Source organism: Mustela lutreola, chromosome 10 (genome assembly GCF_030435805.1).
Source record: "Mustela lutreola isolate mMusLut2 chromosome 10, mMusLut2.pri, whole genome shotgun sequence".
NCBI lineage: Eukaryota > Metazoa > Chordata > Mammalia > Carnivora > Mustelidae > Mustela > Mustela lutreola.
The window spans coordinates 70,802,809-70,814,979 of NC_081299.1; the positions used below are offsets into that span (position 1 = coordinate 70,802,809).

Genomic DNA, 12,171 nt, shown 5'->3' on the forward strand with positions numbered 1-12,171 from the left:
TGGAGCCCAGCATCAGGGCTCTCTGCTCAGCAGGGAGCCTGCTTCCCTTCCTCTCTCTCTGCCTACCTGTGATCTCTGTCTGTCAAATAAATAAAATCTTTAAAAAATAAAAAAAATAAAGGGAAGACATTAGAGGAGAGGAGGTGGAGAGAGCCTTTGCAAAAGGGGATTAAGAGGAGTCAACAAGGGGTGCCTGGGTGGCTCAGTGGGTTAAAGCCTCTGCCTTCAGCTCAGTTCATGATCCCAGCGTCCTGGGATTGAGCCCCACATCTGGATCTCTGCCCCGCAAGGAGCCTGCTTCCTCCTCTCTCTCTCTGCCTACCTCTCTGCCTACTTGTGATCTCTATCAAATAAATAAATAAAATATTAAAAAAAAAAAGAGGAGTCAGCAAGTCACCAGAATTAAAAAGGTTAATCCAGAAGCAGAAACTCTCCTGCCAAACGCGGTGGGATGGACCTCAAGAGGGGGGCTTTAATGAATTCTGTTACCTCATTCAAAGGACTCAGAGTAAAGGAGACCCCCCCCCAGGACCTTATATATAATTAAGGAAGCAACTTAAGAACATATATATATAGATATATATATGGCCTCCAATTCATAGTACATGTACATCAACTTCCAGGGGTTAATAAAAGAAAGTTTTAATCTCTCAGTAATTACAAATTTCACATATTTTTGCAAATCTGGCATGTAGCAAAGGAATCTGAGCTGGGTTGATACTTTAGGGCAAATGTACCAGAAAGAACATGAGATGAGAGGGATTGAGTCAGAGGCAGTATCAGCTTCTATTTTCAGAAAACAGCCACTCTGGACATAAACCAAAAAGGTAGGCAGTGTGTATGCACTTGCCCTGAGACCGAGTCCACATCAGTCTCTGGTCACAGCTGCACACAGAGATAGCAAAGCACTATCTCCCTATCCGGGGAACTAAGATAAAGATTGCATATGACAACATAGTTTTTCCACAAAGAAAATTTGCATCAGCAGTCACCCCGCTTCTGAGTAGAGACTTTCTGGCCTCCCCGCTGAGCAACAGCTTATAGTCTAAGTTCTTTCTCCACCCAGAAGCCCACTTGCCATACTAATCACCCCTGGACACACTTATCATTCGAGAGCATGCCTATTTTAGCAGCTAGATAGAGGCAGAGGCTGACCCCAAGTGCAAGTATTCTCAGCCTGATTTCAACTTTGGCTTTGTTCTTCTTTCTTTGAAACCTGGATTTATAGCAAGCCAGGCCATCCATCCATCCCCAACCATTTAATCAGGAAAGTGTCAGCACTAATGACAGGTGCTGGAGAGATGGAATCAAATGAGACATTAATGGAACCAGATGTGAGTAAGATGATGCTGCAGTTATGATGGCATGACCATGCTGACTACCCCACTCTCGAAACTTCAGTTTCTTCAACCTTAAAATGCAACTAAATATTGGTAACTTTTGGAGTTGGACTGAGGGATGTCAATTGCCTAGAACTGCTCCCTAAGTCACAGTTGTTATTATTACAGACTATTAGTGGAGGAGACAACGGAATACACCACAGGCTACAAGGTCATGCCAACTACATAATCTAGGATCCTCGCCTCATTTTCTTATCAACGATTAACAATCTTAATTCCATGTGCAACCTTCATGCTCCTTTGCCATGTAACCCAACGCATCCACAGGTTCTGGGGATTAGGACGTGGGCATGGGAAAGTATGAATTGTTCTGTGTACTACAGCTATAAATCTAGGTGCAGAATTGCTGAATAATAGAGTACATGGATTTTCAATTTTGCTTCATAATGTCAAATTATTTTCCAAACTAATCACACCAATTTATACTCATTCCAGCAAAGAGCTGTGCTTGCTCCCCACCTCATTAACACATCGTGCTCAGACTTCTAAAAAATTTCCCATCTGGGGGGTGTAAAATTGTATCTCAGAGTTTGGATTTTTATTTTGCTAATACTGAGATTGAGTATTTTAATATGTTGATTGGTCACATGGGTTTCCTCTTCTATGAATTGCCTGCTTTTCTATTTGTTTTTTTCCTTAAAATTCATAGCAATTTTTTATTCATCTGAATATTAGTATTTTGTCAGTTAAATACTACAAATATTTTCTCCCCATTTATATTATGTTCTGATGAACCAAAGCTTCTACTCTGATTGTGCTCAGATTTCTTCAATATTTTTCTTTACAAATTATATTTTTGTGTCTTTAGAAAATTCTTTCTTATCCTGTTGGCATAAGGAAGGTCTCTTATATTTACTTCCAAAAATTTAAAGTTTTTCCTTTCATACTTATGTTTCTAATCCACCTGAAGTTGATGTTTTTGGCATGATATGAGGCAAAGATCTAATTACATTATGTCTTCGGTCAGCTGGATAACCAATTGTCCAAGACCATTTACATCATAGATCAAGTTCCTCATATTCCATGTCCATTTGGGAGCTTTCTCTTATATTCTATTAGTCAATTTATTTCTTCTTCTTCAGTATCACAGTTACTTCATGCATTACATCTGTAACACATCTCTATATTCAATAAGACAAACCTCTAGTACCTTTGTTCCTTTTTGACAGCACCTTAGATTTCTTGATTCTTTATGGTTACATATATTTTAGACCCAGCTCAGTTTCTTCAAAACACCCTGTTGAGATTTTTATTACAACTTCACTGTGAGTATGCATTATTTGTGGTAGAGTTGAACTCTTCACAATAACGAATACCCCTATTCAGGAACATGATATATTTCTACTTACTTCAACATTCTCTAATGTCTTGCAATAAAGTTATATGATGTTTTCATAAAAGTCTTGCAACATATTTGGTGAGAGTTATTCCCAGGTATATTGTAGTTTTGCTGTACTTGAAAATGATATATTTTTCAAAGTACATTTTCTTACTCTTTTTGTTAGTAATTGATATTAATCTCATATCTATCAAATTATATTATTAATTTTAATTTTTAATTCTATTTTAATTCTAATTATTAATTTATTAATTTTTATAATTTTCCATAGTTCTTTATTTTTCTATGTGGCTAATTACATCATCTATGAAGTAATGGTAATTTTAAAAAAACTTGTTATTCCTTTTCTTTTCTTTCTTTTTTTTTTTTTTTTAGGATTTTATTTATCTGACACAGAGAGAGAGATCACAAGCAGGCAGAGAGGCAGACAGTGGTGAGGGCGTGGGGAGCAGGCTCCCTGCTGAGCAGAGAGCCCGATGTGTGGCTCCATCCCAGGACCCTGAGATCATGACCTGAGTGGAAGGCAGAGGCTTAACCCACTGAGCCACCCAGGTGCCCCCTTTTCTTTTCTGTGTGGCTAGGACTTCCAGTATGTGTTGGCTAGACATAGCATTTGCAGACATTCTTCCCATCTTACTGATTTCTAAGGGAATGCTTCTAACCTTTCACCAGTGAGTGAAATTGTTGTGAGTCTTTGGCAAATATTTTTTATCAGCTCAAGTGATGTAATGTCTATTCCTAGTTGACTAAGAGTTTCTGTTTGCTTGTCCGTTTGCTTGTTTGTCTTAACGTGAATATTAAATTTTATACAACGATTTGTCTGCAACTATTGAGATGAGCATGTGTTTATTCTTCATTAACCTATAATTTGGTGAATTACATTAATTGATTTTTCAAAGGTTAAACTATTCTCTGTTCTAAGTATAAACTCAATTTCTGTATTGTCTAATCATATCTTTCATGCTTTTTGGAATATTTTATCTATCAATTACTGAGAAAGATACATTTAAATGATTTCCTATAGTGAAGAATTTGACAATTTCTCTTTGTAATTATGTCACATTTCCTTTTATGCTATTGAAGCTATGTTATTAGGTATGTAAAAATTGAGTCATTTTATCTTCCCAGTGAATTAAGTTTGTTATCATTCCTGAGGGATCTCCTTTGTCTATCAAGTTTTTTGCCCTAACATCTATGTTATATGATTAGATATACTCCAACTCTTTTTAAAAATATTTGTCTAAAATATCTCTTTAATTCTAACTCCTATTTATTTATATTTTAGGCATGTCTCTGATAACCAGCTCAGACATAGATTTTTTTTTTTTGAAGATTTTATTTATTTGTCAGAGAGAGAGGGCACGAACACAAGCAGGCAGAGTGGCAGGCAGAGGTGGAGAGAGAAGCAGGCTCGCTGCTGAGCAAGGAGTCCCATGCGGGACTTGATTCCAGGACCCTGGAATCATGACCTGAGCTGAACGCAGCAGCTTAACCAACTGAGCCACCCAGGCATCCCTAGATTTTGATTTTTTAATTCAATCTCACAACCTGCTTTCAACTGGAAGTTTAGTCCACTTACTTTTATTGATACATTTTAATTTGTCTCTATCATCCATTTTTAAACTTTCTATTTGTTCTGACTTTTCTGTTCTTTTTTCTTCTTGCCTTATTTTAATTTATTCAATTTTTTAATTCCAAAAATTTCCTTCCTCTAGTTTTGTAATTATAAGCTTTATTTTTGTTCATTAAGTAGTTCCTTTGAAATCAGAATATGCATGCTTAACCTAATAGACTCTATACTTATTATCTTTATAACCTTCCCAAATATCTCAGGATGTGAGAATGTTTTAACTCCTATCATCACTCTACCTTAAAATCTATTATTTTTTAATTCCACAAGTTGTACTTTTATTATTTATTATTTGTATTTTTTGTATTCAGATTTATCCAACCATTGTGCCTTTTCCTTTACTCAACATCAGTTTTTGTTACTCAAACTTTCATTCTGGATAATTTTCCTTCTTTTTAGAAAAAAAATTTTTAAGTTTTTTTTTTGTTTGTTTGTTTATCTGTTTGTTTTAAGTTTTAAGTGATCTCTGCACCCAACGTGGGGCTCAAATTTACAACCCCAATATCAGGAGTGTCATGTTCCACTGACTGAACCAGCCAGGCATGCCTCATTTTCCACCTTCTTGAAGACACTCTTAGAAGTTCTTTAATTAAGAGTTTTTTGATGTTAAATTTTCTCAGTGTGTGTTTATCCAAACTACCTCTATTTTATCTCCATTTTGAAAAATAGTTTTGGTAGAGAAAGTTAGTATTTACTAAATATCCATGTAACTCTCTTTATTTCTCACTCTCTTTTGCAGATGGTGTGGGACTTTGTGACTCATTCTGGTCAAAGGACTGTAATTAGAAAAAATGTTTCCCTTCAAGAAAAAGGTAGTTAGAATCTGTGTTCCTCCATGTTCCTCTTTCCCTCCTGAAATGATCTCATTGCTCATGTAACCCTGGGTGATGTAGCTAGAAAGAGCAGAGCCGCTGTTAGCCTGAGTCCCTTGGTGACTGTCTAGAGCAGGGCACACTCTGACCTATCCTTGATGCATAATGCAAGAGATAAACTTTCGTTAAGCCACAGAGGTTTCAGCCTTAATTTGTTACTACAGCATAATCTAACTTATTCTGATGAGCAGTTTTAATGGGTAAGTAATTATTTCAGTTACTATCCGTCAGCACATTTAAAATACTTTCCCACAATCTTTTGTCTTCCATATTTGTTATTCAGAATTCACCTGTCTCATTGTAATTGCTTTATTGGTAAACTGTATTTTCGGCTTTGGATAAATTTTAATATCTTCTGTCTTTGGCATTCTGAAGTTTTGCAAAAATGTGTTTAGGTGATTATGTGTCTGTGTCTGTGTCTGTTTAAATTTATCTCATTGAGGGTCCTCTGGGTTTTAGAATCTGAGGTTACTATCTTTCATCAGTTCTGAAATGCCTCATTAATTAGGTCCTCAAATATTGTTTTTTTCTTTCCTGTATTATCTGCTCTTGAAATTCTGATTAGAGGCATACTGAGCTCTCTCATGCTATCTTCCATGACTGAACGTCTCTGTCGTATTTCCTAGCAGTTTTCTCTGTGCTGCATTTTGTGTAAGGTTTCCCAATCCGTGCTTCCCATTCCCTAATTCTCTGTCAGCTATGGTTTCCTCCACTCTCAATTCTTTCACTGGGTTTTTAATTTCAATCTTTTCATCTTTCCTTTCTAGAAGTTCTATTTTGTTATTTTTCAAATGCGATGGATATTTTTATATTCTCTATCTCTTTCCTCACATTTTTATTTCCTTTAAAATTTTATTTTACCATGTTAAACATTCATTTTACTTTTAAATTTATCCATATATCTAATAAATCATTTGATTTATATATTTTATCACTTCTGTTAAATTCTTCAGAGTAAGAGAAGTGCTCCATCTATTTTTATTACTTCAAATTGCTTATACCTTAGAATATAGAAAACTTAACACTGGATTCTTCCCTGTTCCTAGATGTCTAATTCTGTGTCCAGCTGTCACTATGGGCACAAATCTCAATATACAACATTCATTACTGTAGCGACACCAATCACCCTACCTCTGCTGATAAGTGTGTCTTTCTCATGTCACTAAGTCCGCCTCCAACTGGCCTTATCTCTACTGCAAACTTCATAATTTTAATTCAGGAGTTTATGATTATTTCTAAATCTCAAGATCTACCCCCTTCTTTCCATATCTCTAGACTGCTGCTGTGTTTTGGAGAATGTCCAAAAATATGACCTTTGGATAAGGGGATGAGACTGTACAAATTTTTGCTTCTTAGTACCATCTGCCTGGGAATAAAAATCTCTGGGCAGGAAGAAATAAGAAAGGAAGGAAGACAATTTTGAGGAAGTCTGCATATACATCCTTCCCACTATGGAGAACATGAGGGTAAGTATTCTGTATCCCAGTGATGAGTTTTCAATAATTAGGGGTAGTTTCAACAACAATTTGATCTACTACCTACTCATGCTTATAAATCCTGGCTTATGAATTATACTAAAATTATCCTGCATTTTCTAACTGATGTATGGCTTGTGATCTTCTGTCAGTCCAATTCTTACCCAGGAGCAGGTATTACATGTTTTGTAAACTTTCTAGACTAAATCATCTTAGCAACGTTTATTTATTTCATGTGATAAAACAGATCCCACACTGTTTAAAAAAACAAACAAACAACAACAACAACCCTGAATTTGTTTTCAAGTGTATGTTTGACTCTTGACCAGCATTCTAGGTGTGAATTTTAGGTATAACAATGTTCACAGGGAATGTTTACCTTAACAATATTTACAGGTTTTTCATTTAAAGCATATGGATTCATCTTCAATATCAGCACACAAGACCTCTTTAGTCCCTTAACAAACGTTCTACTATCCAACACCAAATGTCAATATCCAATATTAAAGTAGCCAATATCAAATCTTGGTTGGGAGAACTAATTTTTATAAAACACTGTTGAATGAAATGCAGTCTATCTGTATCAGTGTCTTAAGACTGCCATAATAGGGGCGCCTGGGTGGCTCAGTGGGTTAAGCCGCTGCCTTCGGCTCAGGTCATGATCTCGGAGTCCTGGGATCGAGTCCCGCATCGGGCTCTCTGCTCAGCAGGGAGCCTGCTTCCTTCTCTCTCTCTCTCTCTGCCTGCCTCTCAGTGTACTTGTGATTTCTCTCTGTCAAATAAATAAATAAAATCTTTAAAAAAAAAAAAAAAAAAGACTGCCATAATAAAGTTCCACAAATTGGGTGCCTTAAAACAACAGAAATGTATTCTTTCATAGTCTGGAAGCCAGAGTCTGAATCAAAGTTTTGGCAGAACCAGCCTCCCTCTGACACATCTACGGAAGGGTCCTTCCTTGCTTCTTCCAGCTTCTGGCAGCCCCAGGTGTCCCTTAGCTTGAGGCCACATAACTTGTCTTTCCCTTCATCTTCCCTCTAAGTCTATCCTCACACGGCACCTTTCTCTCTGTCTCACTTCTTCTTACAAGAATACCTCCCACTCCAGTACAACTTCATCTAAATAATTATATCTGCAATGTCTCTATTTCCAAATAAGGTTGCATTCTAAGGTACTGGGGATTAGGACTTCAACATATTTTTTTTGGAGGACACATTTCAACCCAAAGACATTAGTTACTCCTCCAAAGAGATGATTTTATCTTCTAAATAGGCTTGGATCCCACAATATATGAACCACAGGAATGTGCCTTTTCTGGACTACGTGGAGATGCCAGATTTTCACCTTTAATTAAACAATGCTGTAAGAAATAGCTTAATGAATGGCACTATTGTATTTACTAATCAAATTCATTAAGAATCCTGCTCCCTTTGATTTCTTTTCAGAACCAAACATGACAAAAATTTCCCCCTTGTATAACTCATAGGTTTTCATTTAGAGTCAATGAAAACCATATATCAAATATGTGGGGTTTTTTCTTTTCTTTTTTTAAAAATTATGTATTTTTTTCTTGCTTTGGTTGCTAGGAAGCTTAAAAACTCAGCCATAATTTAATTTAATAACTTCGTAGGATGCTGCAGCTACATATCTTCATTTTTGTTTCTCCTCTGGTATTGATACTTTATTTTCATTTGGATATTGAGTAGTTTTTTAAAATTGCTTCTTATATTATTATGAGTCACTTGAATACTTTGTTTTAAAATGTTAGTAATAGGTAAGTGGGGAAAAAAAAAAACCAAAACAAAAACAAAGAAGTAAAACTCTCTCCCTCCTTCTCCGCCTCCCCTACTTTCTTTCTCCATGTCTCTCTTTATTCACACCAGATTTTCCTCCTGTCCCAGCTTATCCATCACTGAATGACTGACTAAAGACTATGAGCCATCAACACTCAGTACTCTGGTTTACATTTTAGATGGATGATTCAAACCGTACACAGGTCAATAAAGCAAGGCAAGATGCTCACTTTATTTATTCTTGATGAAATCAACTAATAAATCTCCTCGACTTCCTTCAAGAAAGGTCAGGGGAAAAAAATAGCATAGGATCCATGCAACAGTAAAAATAAAAGAAATCTGGAAAAGTAGAGGAAATAAGTAGAAAAAATTAAATCCCTGAAAATCACACTGAGAGCATCAAGGAATAGAATTTAAACAGAAGAAAATTGGACATGGAGGGCAAGCTATTGAAAAAAAATCACATAGAATTTAGTGGAAAATGACACAGAATGAAAGTGATGAGGGGGAAGATGAAAGAGGCAGAAAACAAACAAGAGAAAACTGACAGGAATGACTGCTATCTTTGAAGCTGTGAATGAATACGTGGAACCAAAAAAATTTACATAATAGAAGAATTTTCTGAAATAAAAAAAATCTTACCACATTCCAAGAAAATTTAATAAAAGCTTTTTTTTTTCCCCCCCTGGGAACTTCAAGGACTGTAAAAAACAAAACAAAATAAAACAAACAAACAAACAAAACTATGGTCATCCAGGCCAAAGGAAAATGTCATCCTCAAAAACGAAATCAGACAATATTAGATGCTAGGAGAAAATGGAACAGTGGCTAATGAATATTAAAGAAAAAAAAATTCTATGCCTGGTCTAACCTTTCATATGTAATGGTAAGAAAAAGAAATTCTCAAATACATAAGAACTCAAGAAGCATAACATTTATGAACTTCTGAAGAATCTGTCAGCAAAAAAAAAATCAGGACAATGAACAGATGAGTAACAATAATGAATTCATGAATGAGAAAGTCATGAGGTAGAAAAGGTTTGGTGATGAGCTTTGAATCTCTTTGTGCATGAAATTATATTTAAGTAACTAGGATTCTATGCCATAAAGTGAAATGTAATTGCTATAACACTTAAAAGAAAAATTATATAAGATAAAGAATAATACTTTGATGATAATAGAGAGAGAGACAAGAATCATGTTTGCTCTCCAAACTAACAGAGAGGGGGAGGGTGGGGAGGAGAAAATAGTTTAAGTAGATCAATTTCATCATCTTTCACCATCATTTCATTTCTAAGGTAAACTAAGAAGTATAAATGTAAACATATAATTTAATACACTTTACAACCTCTAAATTGCTAGAGCATGGTAGGTGGCCTTCTCAAGTGGCTCCCAGTGATCCCCAACTCCTGGTAGCATGCCTTTACGTGTAGGCTAGACGTAATGACTTGTCTCTAACAAAGAGAATGTGGCAAAGTGATGGATTTCAGTTCCGAAGTTGCGCTTTTAAAGACTGTGAGTTCCATCTTGCTGACACCCTTTCTCTGCTTCTTCTCTCACACTTGTTTTGATTAAGCCAGGCCTCCATGTTGTGAGTGGCCCTAAGCTGAGGCCCACGTGACAGGAAACGGAGGCTCTCTGGCTGCCCAAGAGGAACTAAATCCTGTCAACAACCATGTGGGAAAGCTTGAAAGCAGATCCTCCCCAACAGGAGCCTTCAGCTGGGTACGGTGCCTAGCACAACACCTGAAGCGGAGGACTCAGCTGAGCCGTGCCAGGATTCCTGACCCACAGAACGTACAAGGTTAACGTGTGTGCTGTTTTAAGCTGCCAGGGTGGGGGGTAGTTTGTTCCACTGCAAAAAATAACTGCTACACAGAGGAAGATAAAAACAAAAAGCAAAACGAGAATGAAGAAAACAGATCTTAAAGCAAAAGAGAAAACAAAGGAACAAGCATTCCAAATGTATACAGACACAACAGATAAAGTTAAACATATTTCATTAAAATAATTTCAAGTAGGATAGAATAAGCCATTTTTAAAAAAAATGATTAAATGAGACAGAGACACTTTATGACAGCAAAGAATATACAACTGCTTCATAAGCAATGAAGTTAGTATTGCTAGTATGAATCTTCATATATCAAATAATATAAAATACACAAAGGAAAACTTCAAGAAATAAAAAAATAAGTAAAAGAAATGTTAGGAGACTTTTCCCACAGTGTCCTTCCCACAAGGCTCCAAATGTCCCCTCATCTGTCTCCATGTTACAGACTACCCCAACCCCTGAACTCTTCCACTGAGTCCTCTGGAATTTGTGATTCCTCTCCCACATCAGTTTTCATTGCTATTAATCTGGTTCAAGCCACTATTATTGCTTGCCTGGGTTACCGCAATTGCTCTTTGCCCATGCAGCTTTCTCCATTGCTCTCTATGATCCCTTCTAGATATAGCAGCCAGGATAATCCTTCCAAAATATGCCTGACCACGTCACTCCTCTGCTCTAAACTCTCTGGTAGCTGCCCATTTCATTCAGTGTGTAAGCCCAAGTCCTCGTTATACTCTCCAAGCCTTATATCACCTGTCCCAACCCAGTGGTCACCCTCAGTCCTCCTCTTTCTCACTCTGGCTTTCTCCAGTCCAGCCACACTGACATCCTGGCTGTTTCTTGAAAACTCCAGCCACACGCTCGCCTTGTGGCCTATGCCTAACTGTTCTCTCTCCCTGGAATGTTCTTTTCTCAGAAGTCCACACAGTCATTCCTTTATCAACTTCAAATTGTTTCTTGAATGTCATCTTCTCAATAAAATTTATCCTGATCATTATATTTAACCTTTCAACCAACACTCTCCTGTCTTCCCAATCTCCTTTATCCTACTTTATTTTTTCAAAACACTTTCTAATCTACCATTGAATTTACTTACTTAATTTATGTTTATTATTTATTGTCTGCCTCTTCCCACACTCACATTAGAGTATAAGCTCCACAAGAGCAGTAAAATTCTGATTCAATTATTTATGTAGCTCAAGTATCTAGAAAGGTGCCTAGTACATAAAGCACTCAAAAGATCACTCAAAAGATATTTGTCGACTGACCAATTCTCAGCCTTGTCAAACGTATGCCTCTTTTCATAATAAAAACAGGGCAATCTGCTCCTTAACACTGTGAAAGGAAAGTCATAAACTACCTACACATATAATTTTTTTAAAAATTCAAAGTGATGCCTTAACTGTAATATAAAGGAAAAAGTAAATGTGTGATTCATTATGGAACTGCTCAGGCATCCCTAAACTAAAAGATGCAATGAAGCAATCAGATGCCTGCATTCATCTGTGGAATCCCTGTGAAATGGACAGCCATTAAATGAACTGTATTGGTGATTCAAATTCCAAACACTGTATTGCCATTCAACGTACTACATTCCAGGAAAAGTCAATACATCTTATAACTATGTGAAAAACACTTTATGTTTATATATAAAAAGACTCTAGACTCCAGTAAATGTAAATAGTTTTTTCATCTACATGAATGGACAGTAGAATAATCAAGTCACACCAAATGCAGGAAATTCTTTGCTGTGCAGTACTAGCCTGGGCTCTGCAAGATACCTGGCATCTTTGGCTCCACCAACTACATTCCAGTAGTCCTCCCTCCCCAGTCC

The 12,171-nt window shown here is 36.5% G+C and overlaps 1 long non-coding RNA gene across 1 annotated transcript; it reads left to right on the plus strand.

Moving 5' to 3' along the window:
* The first annotated feature begins 5,109 nt into the window (after positions 1–5,109).
* Positions 5,110–10,994, plus strand: LOC131809852 (uncharacterized). Its single transcript, XR_009345317.1, has 3 exons — positions 5,110–5,181; positions 6,517–6,707; positions 10,087–10,994. It is a non-coding gene; the product is annotated as an uncharacterized LOC131809852 (long non-coding RNA).
* Positions 10,995–12,171: the final 1,177 nt, after the last annotated feature.